Consider the following 12,768-nt stretch of genomic DNA (forward strand, 5'->3'; position numbering starts at 1 on the left):
ATTGGAAGGAATATTCATTCTCTTTGCATGCAGACTTTTGCCTTCATCATAATAATTTGGAAAGAATATTAATTTTCCTAGTATTCCGTGAGAGTCCTATCAGAAACGACGACCTGTGGTAATCGTAGACTGTCCGTGTAAGCTTCGAATAACGTGCATGTGGGTAAATTAGACCATCTGATCTGAGCAGACCCATAAAGGTGACCCATAAGAGTGACTTACAGCATGAAAGCGGTACACCAACCTATAGGTGGTGTCGTCATTAGAGTGTCCAAAAAACTGGCAAATTTAGGAAACCGGTGTCCGGTTTAACCGAAAAAGTGTGTTTTTGAAAAAAATTTGAAATTGTGCATCTTTGAAAATTTAGCATTTTTATATTCTTAAGACTCTATCTTTATGCAATTATTTTATATATTTTACGAAATATTGTCAAATGCTATAATTTTCTATAAAATAAATCGACATCTTTAAAAATGTTATCAAAGTTTTTCATAAATATGTTTGAATGAGCTTTAGAAAATATATGCCATTAAAACCGCTTTACAACCCGGTCTTACAAAAACCGGTTTTTCAAAAAACCGAAACCGGTGGAGTTTACAAAGATGAAAAAACCGGTTTTCGGTTTCGGTTTTGGATACTCTAGTCTTCATCTTGTAGTGTCATTTCCAGGTACATCAGAATGACCCTGCATCCTGAATAAATCCAGGTTAGAATGTATTTCCATTTCGTTTAGAGATGTGCGGCATTCATAAACCAATCCAGATCCCCTGTAGACACCAGAGCGAGATTTAATTGCACGTTTGCTGTCGGTATAAATCCGGATATTCACACCGAACATGCTGTAATACTTCAACCAGAGTTACGCCCTCTTATAGCCGTAATTTCTGTCTGGAAAACGGTGCACCGTTTAACAGTGCTAGGTTAATTCTCAGGGAGTTGTTTAGTTTTCCCTAATTTATTTGACACGTAACATAAGGTAGACATGTTATATATCAGTGGATAGAGAATTTTGTCTACTTTTCAAAAATGTATATAACTTTTGACAATTAAACAATACATGGAATACTTTTTTGAAAAATTTGACAAAAAATGCTTTTTATTGAATTTTGCATAGACACAAATTTTTCAAATTGAAATAAAATTTTTATTTATGAATATTTTTTAATTAAATTTTACAGTTATGTAGATTTTTCTATTTAAAATGGAAAAATAAAAACAAATTTTGAAATTTGTAATCAAGTATCCCGCAATTCCCAAAAAAGTCTTGAAAAATCCTAAAAATTGGATTTTTTTGTTTTTTTTGGCTATAATAACCATAATAGGGGCGGGGTTATCGGAACCCTTTACAAAATAATTAAGAACTTATTGGGCCATCTAAAATAGGTTACTATATTTTGATATCGGGTATGCGATTTGAGAATTTTTGCCCTAAAGTTGAATTTTACATAAAAAATAGGCATTTTTTGAATTGACCTGATCCCGTCGGTATCAAAAATTATAAACGTTTTTTTCATTTAAAATATTTGGCGTAAAGTTAGATTTTCAAGAAGTACAAATTCATTATACATCCTCTTAGAAAATTTTTAAATAACTTAAAAAGAATAAAAGTACTTTTTTCCAAAAAAATTGCGAAAAATCGCCTTTTTTAATATTTTTATATTCAAATGCATGTAACTTTAGACTCAGTCATGATTTTTAAACATTTATTTCTTTATTTGATATATAGATTATTGTTAATCCTATAAAAGAAAAATGAATAAAATCGGAGAATATTTGGAACCGCGGTCACCAAAAAACTGGTGTAGGGTGGGTAAAAATGTTGAAAATTAAATTTTCAAATGCGAATATCTCCTAAGCTATAAGAGATAATTGATAGCTACGACAAGGTTTTATGTAGTGCTCAATGAGGAGATTCCGTATGTGTAATTTTTTTAAAACGGAACACAAACGAAGAAATAGGATCATTTTAAAAATTGAACATACCCGAGGTGTCCTACTTTGGGAACCCCTGGTCCCGCTCCTGGTGGGGTCATGAGGTCCAAATTCTCGACTACACTTCCTCTTTGCGCATGTGAAATTTCATTCAAATCGGCATAAGGGTTTAGAAGTTACAGATTTATTTCCCTCTTTTTTTAATCTCATACCACTGTGCGGTGCACTAATCCTGCAGCGTGAAACTGGCCCCTTCCGAAAACGGGGGATGTAAAAACTTCACCTACCCTAGTCGAAGGCTTTGAACTATCTGTCCCTAAACCAAACCAGTGCACCATACATTAGTATGGGCTTAATCATCATATCAAAGAGCCATTTCGCATTCCTTGGATCTATACCCCATCCCACGCTTATATATTCATGTTCCAGGACAGTTTAGAATCCAGAATGTTTTGCAGATACTTTGCACTTATTTTAAACTAAATAAAAACAAGTAAGGAAGTATGTTCGGCCAAGCTCGAGCATATAATACCCTACACTATAATTTATTTTCGTGAATGATTTTCGGTAGAGGGCATTATATGGGAGCTATGACTAATTATGGACCTATCGCCATGAAATTAGGTCGTTTGATTTATGTCTATATGGAAGTTATTTGTGTTGAATTTTGTGTCTATACCAGTGTTGCCACTTCATGTGTAATTACACATATTGTGTGTAATTTTAACTTGGATGTGTAGCCCATGTGTAATTGAGTGAATGTGTAATTCATGTGTAATTTTAAATTCCAATTATATCCAAAATAAATTGTCAATGTATGTCTTTTATCTATATTTTGGATTTTAATTGAATGAATTATGGATTGTTCAGATTTCAAAACCGACTGAAATAAATATGTACGTTTATATGAGGGAATAGCTACTATCCTATATTTTACTCCTATACTCAGTATAATGGAATTATATGTATGAAGATATGAATCTAGTTTGAACTAAATTAACATTAAGGTTTGCAGAAAAATACGATAAGTAATTTGGAGATTGCTACGTTTGGTTTTCCAAGTGGACATTTCGCCGTTTGTGACAGTTTTGTTTGCGTAATATTGGTAATAGAAACTAAATTTTGGTTTATATTAAAGACTTTTAATTCCAACATGAAAAAAATATAAAACAACAAATAGTATTCAATAACTATACATTTTTACAAGTTATTAAAAATTGTTATTGGAAAAACGTTAATTTTCAAGATAACCCAAAATCGAAAATTTGTATTTTTATAATTTTAAATTGTTTATAGAATAAGGGTAGCGGTATTTACAGATAACGATATAAACTATTATATCGGTAACGGTAATTGCAGTTATTTCGGGGTAACGTTAGCCAATCTTAACAGAAAAAAACAAGAACGTAGGAATTTGTGCGAGAAATTTTTTTTTACAAATTGTTACTAGTTATTTTTTTACCCGTAAGAACTGTTTTGTGTTTATGCTATTGTCTGTCTGGTTCCTGGTGTGTGTTTGGAAGCTTTATTTCAAATTTATAACTACAAATTTTAAAAATATAAACGTTACAAGATTTTACTGGTAAAGTATTTACTGGGAAGGAAAATGGTCAGAGCTATAATTTTTAAACAAATACTAAAAAATATTTATCTTTGAAACTGAAAAAAAACTGATTTCAAAGCACTTTATATAAAATAAGAATAAATTCAAATTCGAAAGCAAACAGTGTGCTATTTTTTAAATATTGTTACATTTTTAATACAAATGTAACAATTTCCAATGGAATAATCTCCGAATGAACATTGATTAATATTTCTTAAAAGCGTATTTGGGATTGACATATTTGACTGATCACAAAAATTCATTAAATTAGAAAAGTTCATTAAAAAAAGAGATTGCTAACCTTCTTTTAATACCCTAATATATCCAATTCCTGGATAAATTAAAATCACCGCATGTGAAAATTGTCCATTGACAATAAAGTGATCGTATTTGGTCCAAACTGTGAAAAACCTTTTATATTCATGACAATTTTAGACAATTTCTCCTATTGAAATCACGAAAATTTATTTACATGTGTAATTTGTTCTCGTATGTGTAATTTAGGTATGAGGATGTGTAGTTTATAATTTTCTTGGTGGCAACACTGGTCTATACCAACATTTGTATGAGATATATGCTCGTTAAAGTCATTTTCGGAAGCGGGTCTTATATGGGAGCAATGAGTAATTATGGAGACATTAATTCAGTTTATATAAAACTTATTTGAAGCGAAATTTGTGTAGATACCTGTATAAATTAACCATTTACGGCCGATAAAGTAGAATTTCAGGAGAACACTTGTATGGGTGCTAGGTGAAATAATGGACCGATTTCAGTCATTTTCAATAGGCTTTGTCCTGGGGTATGTACCAAACTTTATCGCAATATCTTCAAAATTGCGATTTGTACTTTGCGCCAGTCATATCAACAGGTAAAATAAAAATAGAAACAAATTTGGGAGTAATTTCATTCAAATGAAAAAAGTGTTTAACAAACAGGTCAAAACAAGTCAACAAGTATATATGGGCTAAAAGAGGACACTTTGGCCTTTCTCCTGGTAGTAAAATTTGTTTCACACCTTTTGTCCCTAAGCACTTTTATTCCACTGAAATTCAAATTTGACTAAATTATTGTATCTGAGAAAAAACTTAACACAGCAGACTATTATCCTACCAACATAACAAAAAAATCATCCAATTATCGATAATAGTTTGCGAGTAATGATAATTTACATCTGATCAAATTTACAAAAATCACATTTTTTATAAAATTACATAAAATATTTGACTTTAACAGCATACCACTCACACAATTGACAATATTCTTTATCTAATTTGTTGGCAACCTTAGTTTCAATTGAATGGCATTAAAAGTTAACGAAAAGTTGGACTTTTGGCCAATGAAATTGAGATCTGAGCCACCGTGCGCCGTACTAAACGGGTGACTATGATATGTTAGACAGATGTTCAACTCAAACAAAAAAATAGGAAATAAATCCTCAAAGATGGAAAAAAACGAAAACTAAAAGTTACTGATCTACAAAAGTAATGATTATTATTATCGTTAGTAGTGTAAAACCATAAAAACATTTAACTGAAACTATGTTTAAACCCACAAATATACAACAGCAAAAATAATAATAATAATAAAGCCGTGTTTGTCGCAGTTACAAACAAAAAACTTGAGCAATAAACTTGTTTTTTCGCAAGCAATATTTTTCTTTGGTTTTTTATTTATTTCTTTGTAAATTTCATCTTTTTTTGTGTAAGCAATTTACAAAAAAACGGGTATTAATTAATAGTCATGATTTAACAAACAGTTAAAAAATTTAGTACACAACGAAAGTAAGAGTGTGTGCTGGATTTTGTTTTTTATTATAAATTATGTCAAACGCTTTAGTGGACGACAATTGATTTAAAAATAATTTCAAATAAAAATTAACCATAAAAAATAATCACACAAGAAAAATTTTAAAGACTTACAACAGCATTAATATTAATGATTACAAAATCGTTTTAAAAATAGATCTTAAACTGGTTGCAGGTATAAATTTCTTTTGCGGGATTTTGATGGCCACCAGCTAAACAGATGGGCGGTATATAGAATTTGTCATTGCGTTTGTAACACATCGAATACTGTTTGTGCAGTCATAAATATGCTGATCATGCGGCAATCCTAATATAATTTTGGGAAAATTGTCCCTAGTCCCCATACAGGGTCCCCCTCAGAAAATTAATTTAACATTCGTAATTGTCTTATAATAAAATTGGACCTAAATCTTATATGAACCAAAATCTTTCTACCAACTTCTGTGGGGATAGGTCCATAATTGACCCTACCATCTATATAACCCCTTTATCAGAAAAATATTTCTGTTGGCAAATATTGACAAGATTCGGCACAGCCGAATATAACACTCTTACTTGTTTACTATTGCCTTTCAATTGTTAGGTATTTTATAGCCACACGCAGCTGTGAGGTTTTCTAAAGCTTATGGTTAGTTAAACTATATCATGAATTCAAGTTCATTGCCATTTAATCGTTTTAAAGTTTTAAATGTTTCAATTTTTTATGTCGTAGGTTGGTTTGTTGTTTGGCTCTCATGTCTCCATGAATTTATTACATATTTTCTTTTATAACATTTCATTTGTAAACGGAAATCCATGACAAATCAGGTTTTGTAAATTAATTTATTTTAGATTGGGAAATAACAAGCTGCAAAAGTAAAACGAAACCAGCATTACAAAATACTATATAATGACAAAAAAAAAAATAGCAAACTATTGCATGTACCAACATTAATATTAAAGGATTTGTATATAAAATTGTTAAATCATTTCGTTTTTTTTCATAAAATAAACATTTGCATCCTTATGGAAACGAAAAACTTAAAACTTATTTCCGCTTATTACAAATTCACTTGAAAAACCTTACCAAAAACATTAGATAAGATTTACATAAACTCAAATGAGCCACTTTAATACACGTTTGAATAAATCTTCAAATTTTCATTAGTTCCTCTTTTTTGTTTGCTGTTTAATTTGCCTGTGAGCTTCATAAAATTATCATAAATTATTGCAATAATTTTGTAGTACGATCTAAAGTAATATTTTGCATGTTTCACAGGGACAGACATAAATTTACTTAACATCATGTACAGATGCTTGTTTCTTGTGCATTTATTACAATGTCTATAATATTTTATATTATTTTATATTTAACTTTATTGTTGCACGCAATTACCGCATTGTCTTTGATTGCTGCAAAGACATGAAAATCCCAATTTTGTTATGAATTTATTTTGTAGTTAATCTTCCGTATTTTGTTTTGAATCATATGTATGTTACACTTAGAAAAATATTTTAGTAACAATAACTAAATCCTAGCGATGTAAATCTAGTGAATTTTTCCTGAATCTGGGGATTTGAGAAACAAATCCCAGTTAATTTTATGATTTTTGATATTTTGAAGCTTCCAGAAGCTTCCAAAACATTTATGAACAAAATTCTAACACACTGTGGTTCCAAACCCAAATCTGGTTGGAAAAATTTATAATTTTATATATTAATTATGTTACTTTCTTTGGAAAGGGGATAGATTGGTGAAGGAAAGGTGTTGATAGGAGGAGAAAAGCTTTATTTTTGACAACTCTGTAATTACGAGTTGAGTTTGTTGTTACAGCGCCTCTGGTGGTGAGTAGGCGCATTATTAAGATATTTTATAGCCATTATGTATTTATTTTACTTCGTCAGCGTTTAATGGTCTATTTATAAAAATAATTATTTTCATTGCTTATTTATATCACCTGGTCGGCCCACTTATTGGCCTTCTGATCCTAGAAAAATTCCTGATCTAATAGATTTTGCCATATCAAGGAATTTAAATAGAAACTCTATTACTGCAGAAATATCATATGAACTATCTTCTGATCATTCTCCCGTTATATTAAACTATTACGGCCAATATGCATGCTCTCATACAGAAGCTTCATCATTCAAGACTGATTGCTTGAAATATAAAAAATACTTCCTCACATACAGAGTGAGGAAGATATCAACAATTGCATCAGAGACTTTAAGGGCCGTTTTGTCATTAGGTTATTATCTTTTTTCCCAACGAAAAACTGCAGATTAACCCGACCTCATCTGCCAATTATTTATTTATCGTACGGATAAATTCAATCAGCTGACTGCTGTTCACAGTTTTTATGTGTTTGTGTTTTTGTAAACGAAATTAAATAGATTTTATAAAAAAAAGTTTAATAAAGGAATTAACATTTATTTGATGGAGGATGAACTCGAAGAACATGAGTTCAATGTGAATGCTAAAAGAGTTTATCATGTCAGGCCTAACTACCTGGTAGACATGCAGGATAATGAATTTTTCAAAAGATTCCGGCTGTCGATGGTCACATTAAACAGCTGATTTATGTAAACATGTTGTCATTTGAAGGCAGAGTTCCCATCTGAAAATAATGTTTTTTGTCGGTACATTGAGAAAACCAAAATTGTTAACGGACATTTTATCGGCCTAATAAATTTATGTCCACATTTAGTAACAGGCAGTTTGTCGATACATTGACAAAACTTGCCTAAGTCTATAATATTTTCGGCCTTGAATCACTCTAAGTTCGAAATTCCTCCTAAACCTAAAATGTATATTTCTCATGCTGAAATTAATAGATTCCTTCTCCAAAAGAGGAGATGTAGAAGAGATTGGCAACACAACAGATCTCCTGCTGCTAAGAAGAGGCTGTCCACTGCAAGGAAGAAACTAAAAAGAGCCCTATTATTCGGAAGAGGATCGCAGAAATTGAAAGTTTAACCAGTTTAACCAGGCAGCTAAGAACATTAAGCCAACGGTATAGGGTCAAAGTCCGATAAGAAAATCTGATGGTACCATAGTTTTCGCTGAACATTTCAGTAATGTGTTTCAACCAAACCCCCAACAAATAATTTTGTATTAGGGGACTTGCCTGTTCGCATAGAAAGAGAACTAATCAATGTTAGTTTAGAAGATGTTCTGAAAATCATAAAAGACACTCTTAAGCTAAAAAAATATCCTGGTCATGATTTAATAACACCTTCCATGATTGGAATCCTACCAGATGTGGAAATTATTGAGATCACAGTATTATTCAATGCGATCTTGTCTCCAGGAGTCACAGGAAAGGATTTGACAATGGCATCATCCTAAAGACCGATTAGCTTGTTGCCTTGTTTGTCTAAACTATTTGAGAAAGTGATCCAATGGAAAATTTTAACATTCTTAAATAGTCATAACATTATCCCTGATCATCAATTCGGATTCTGTGAGCATCACGGAACAATTGAGCAAGTAAACCGCCTAAAGCTACGTTTCCGCATACACCGTAATCGGCACCGAAAACGAAATTCCATACATTTACACCGAAAAAAGTTCATTTCAGAAATCGGCAACGGACACCGATCAGTAACGAAAAACCTGTCATTTGGGGCCGGAACGAATACAACTTCAAGTTGGTTGTTTTCGGTGCTGTAGGAACGAAATTATTTTAATTATTTTTTTATTTCAAATTTAAAGAAAATCAAAATGAATAAACAAATAAATTGTCTTTATTGGAAGAGGAAAAAATAATAGATTTTATCAAAAATAATGAAATTCTATTTAAAGTGCGACGTCCAAAATTAAAAATTAATTTCGTTTCTGTTTCATGCCACAACGCACCCAACTGAAACGAAAACAATTCAGAAATGAGATGGTGACGAACACCAACGTTTTTCAGTTTTAGTTTTCGTTATCGGCACCCATTACGGTGTATGCGGAAACGCAGCTTAACTGGAGGGATACGAAAATCTTTCGAACTAAGAAAGTAATGTTCGGCAATATTTCTACTGTTGAACAGGCTTTTGACAAGGTTTAACATAAAGGTCTAATACACTATACTAGAGTGCACTAGAATACACAAGACTATGCGATCGATGCTGGTGTACCTCAGGAAAGTGTTCTATGACCAACCCTGTACCTATTATACACCTCTGATTTACCCGAGTCCGACGAATTAACAATTTCCACCTTTGCAGATGACGCTGCAGATGACGCTCATTTGGACGTAAATGTAGCATTTAGAAATCTAGATAATTATCTCAGACACGTTGAGACGTGGTTAAAAAATTGGAGAATACAAGTAAATGTAATCAAAAGTAAGCACATAACCTTTTCACTTAGGAGAGGAAGTTGTCCACCAGTGACACTAAACAGTGTGAACATCCCACAGTCTGATCACTTTACATACTTTAGTATTTATTTAGATAGACGCCTTACTTGGAGTGGGCACATAGAAGCCAAGCGGCTCCACATAAAACTAAAATCTTCTAATTTACACTGGCTAATCCACTATTAATCGAAATTAAGCATTATTACAAAGTCATCTTCTATAAGACAGTCTTAAAACCAATTTGGATATACAGAATCGGATTATGGGAAACAGCTAGCAATACCAGTATAGATCTAATACAGAGGTCGCAATCCAAAATTCTTTGAACCATGACGCGAGCTCCATGGTATATAAGAAATGAGAACATTCAAAGAGATATGCCTTCGGTCAAGGACGAATTTAGAAAAACTCGTGAAGCTTATTTGTCGAAATTACATCATCATCTGAACCCGCTGACAAGGCTATTTACAGAAACTCAAGACAGATCAAGGCTGCGTAGAGCTGATTTACCACTCATCTAATTTGAGATTTACCACTCATTTAATTTGAGATTAATTGCCAAATATGATTCTCCACTGATAGAACAATAATTGTTTAGTTATAAGATTTAATTACTTATTGTAAGGCCTAAAGGCAAGAACACTATTATAATAAACGTATAAAAAATCTCGGGATGCCAGTAAGTAAGACGTATAATCGTGTTTCTAAGCTAGAGAGGCTCATAGCATTTTGAATATTCAACAAGTGGTAGTTTGCAGTTCAGTCTCTTCCAAGGCCCATTCATCAATCATATTCGATATGCCAACCAAGGATATATTAATCTCGCTTTGCGCACCAGAATCAGTGACTGCATTTCCCCGGATGTCCTCATATTCTGGTACCTATACTAACCCGACAAGGCGTTGTCTAAGTCTAATTAATGCATTCGAGAGACATTTCGACATTATCACGTTGCAAAGCTGCACGCATATTCGACGTCTCGAGATTTAATTTTCTGAATCTTTTTGTAGTTGTATTGATGGCATAGATTTCTGCGTGGAAGACGATGCAGGTATCAGACAGTCTGAGAGAAACTAAGAGCCCAAGTTCATCAGAGAAAATTCCCGATTAGTGACCGTTTCCGTCTTAGAACCTTTATTGTAGACTGAGCTCAAGTCACCCTGGAGGAGAGATTAGATCCGTCCGCTACTTTGATGACCAATTGATGTAAGATGGTGACTAATACGGTCATGATTCCGTAAGCATGACTGCTTGAGTCTTAGAGCTGACTTAGCAGAGATCATTCGAGGGAATGTATATCTCTATACTGGCCCAAGGAGTGGAACCCATTTAGCCAGTAATAGGAAGACAATCTAATCTCAGAAAGGAGAGGTGTGCTTTAGTATGCAAGGAAGCCAAGGTTTCCTTCGAAATTTTCCAGAATTTTACCATTCAACCGGATGGTCTAAGTTCCCGAATTTTACATCTTCTGGTTAAAAGTACCAATTCGCTCTTCTTCGGATTGATTCCCAACCCATTTTCACATGATAGTAGAACGCCAAGGACTCATTCCTTGGATGAACTAGTTCAATTAAACAATGTTAAGTTTCACTGTTCTCACATTAACAATTTTCTTAAATTTGCTTTATTAATTACAACAATATTATGCATTGTAATGAAAAATCGTAATAAAATAAATTTGAAGGTCTCTTTATTAATACTAAATTATTTATTTGGAAACTTATTTCAAGAATTTTTAAGTATTTTATTGTGTTGCAAAAGTGTTGCACGATGCAGACCTGAATATGCATTCAAGTGGTTTGAATTTTGCAATATTAAATTGGTTGGTCTTTAGTAATAAAATTCTTAAAATTGTTTGCAAAAGCAGTAATTGTCTTAGTTTCTTTTTTTTCGATGGCAGCATAATTACTCAACAAACATATAGGTTCCATATACAATTGAGAATTATTTAAAATCTATTTACTTTTTTAATGTTTAAAAATTAGTTTTCATTGAAATTACTAGCACTCATTTCTTTGAGTGTCATATCGCCATAATAATAAAAAAGATTATTTATTTAAACACAATTTCGAAAATTCAAGAGTATAATCTAGTTGCTGAAAGTTTTCGCGATTTATCTATTTTTATTGTTTTGTGTTTGTACTGAATATTATGATTTATATTTGGCGGTTGTTGTTAAACAAACGCATTACATTTTATTTAATTTTTTTTTTATTTTATTGTTGCAACCATGTGGAAATTTTGAAAATGTTTAACCGCATACCAAACATTTCATACTTTTGCAATGCGTTCGTTTTTATTTCTTTTATTCGCATTGTTTGCGGTTAAATGCAAGAAAACGGAGTTCATGAGTTGAAAGATTTAAACAATAAAAATGTAGAAAAAAATAACACAAAATTAACAACAATAAGTTGTAGAGTAATTTGTCTACAAGTTCATTAACTTATGTTTAACATAAGTTTAAATAGGTATTTCATTTAATAAATGGTTTGTTTGTTGCTAATTTATGAGTTTATTATAAAGGAAATGTTTAGATTTCTAAATGCAGCTTAATATTTCAGTTTAAACTTTAATTTACAGCGTTTACTAAGTAGATTGCTAATTATAAAATATTTTCTTCTTGCTTTTTTCAAAGAAGTCACAAAAATAGAAAAATTCGATTTAAACTAGCACTGACTAAAACCACAATTTTTAACATTGATCATGTTACAGCCAACATAGCACTGTTAAGCACATGTTTCAAATCTAAATTTCTCAAAACCCTAGATTATTTCAGCTATTCCACTATTACATTACCAACAAGTACCCGTTGGACGAACATTTCTATATGTCAAACATTCACCCAGTTCCCAAAATGGTCACAAATCTTCATAAGCATTTGTGTTCAAAAAACTCAAATTTATTTAAATTACAATATTACTTCTGATATCCTACCTTTCTTTCACGTCAGGAATTAGTTTTTGTTTATTTTTTTATATTTCTGAAATTATTTCAGATACATTTTTTGTATTACTCTGTGTGTAATTGTTTGAGTCATGGAAATATAACTATATACGGACACCACTAAGTGATAAAAGACCAAAAAAAAAGACCAGTG

The 12,768-nt window shown here is 31.8% G+C and overlaps 1 protein-coding gene across 2 annotated transcripts in view; it reads left to right on the forward strand.

The window, feature by feature from the left end:
* The window catches only part of Flo2 (flotillin-2), a 503,689-nt gene that overhangs the window by 215,919 nt on the left and 275,002 nt on the right, over window positions 1–12,768 (forward strand). The gene's annotated exons all lie outside the window — the stretch shown is intronic.

This window comes from Calliphora vicina, chromosome 4, assembly GCF_958450345.1.
Source record: "Calliphora vicina chromosome 4, idCalVici1.1, whole genome shotgun sequence".
NCBI lineage: Eukaryota > Metazoa > Arthropoda > Insecta > Diptera > Calliphoridae > Calliphora > Calliphora vicina.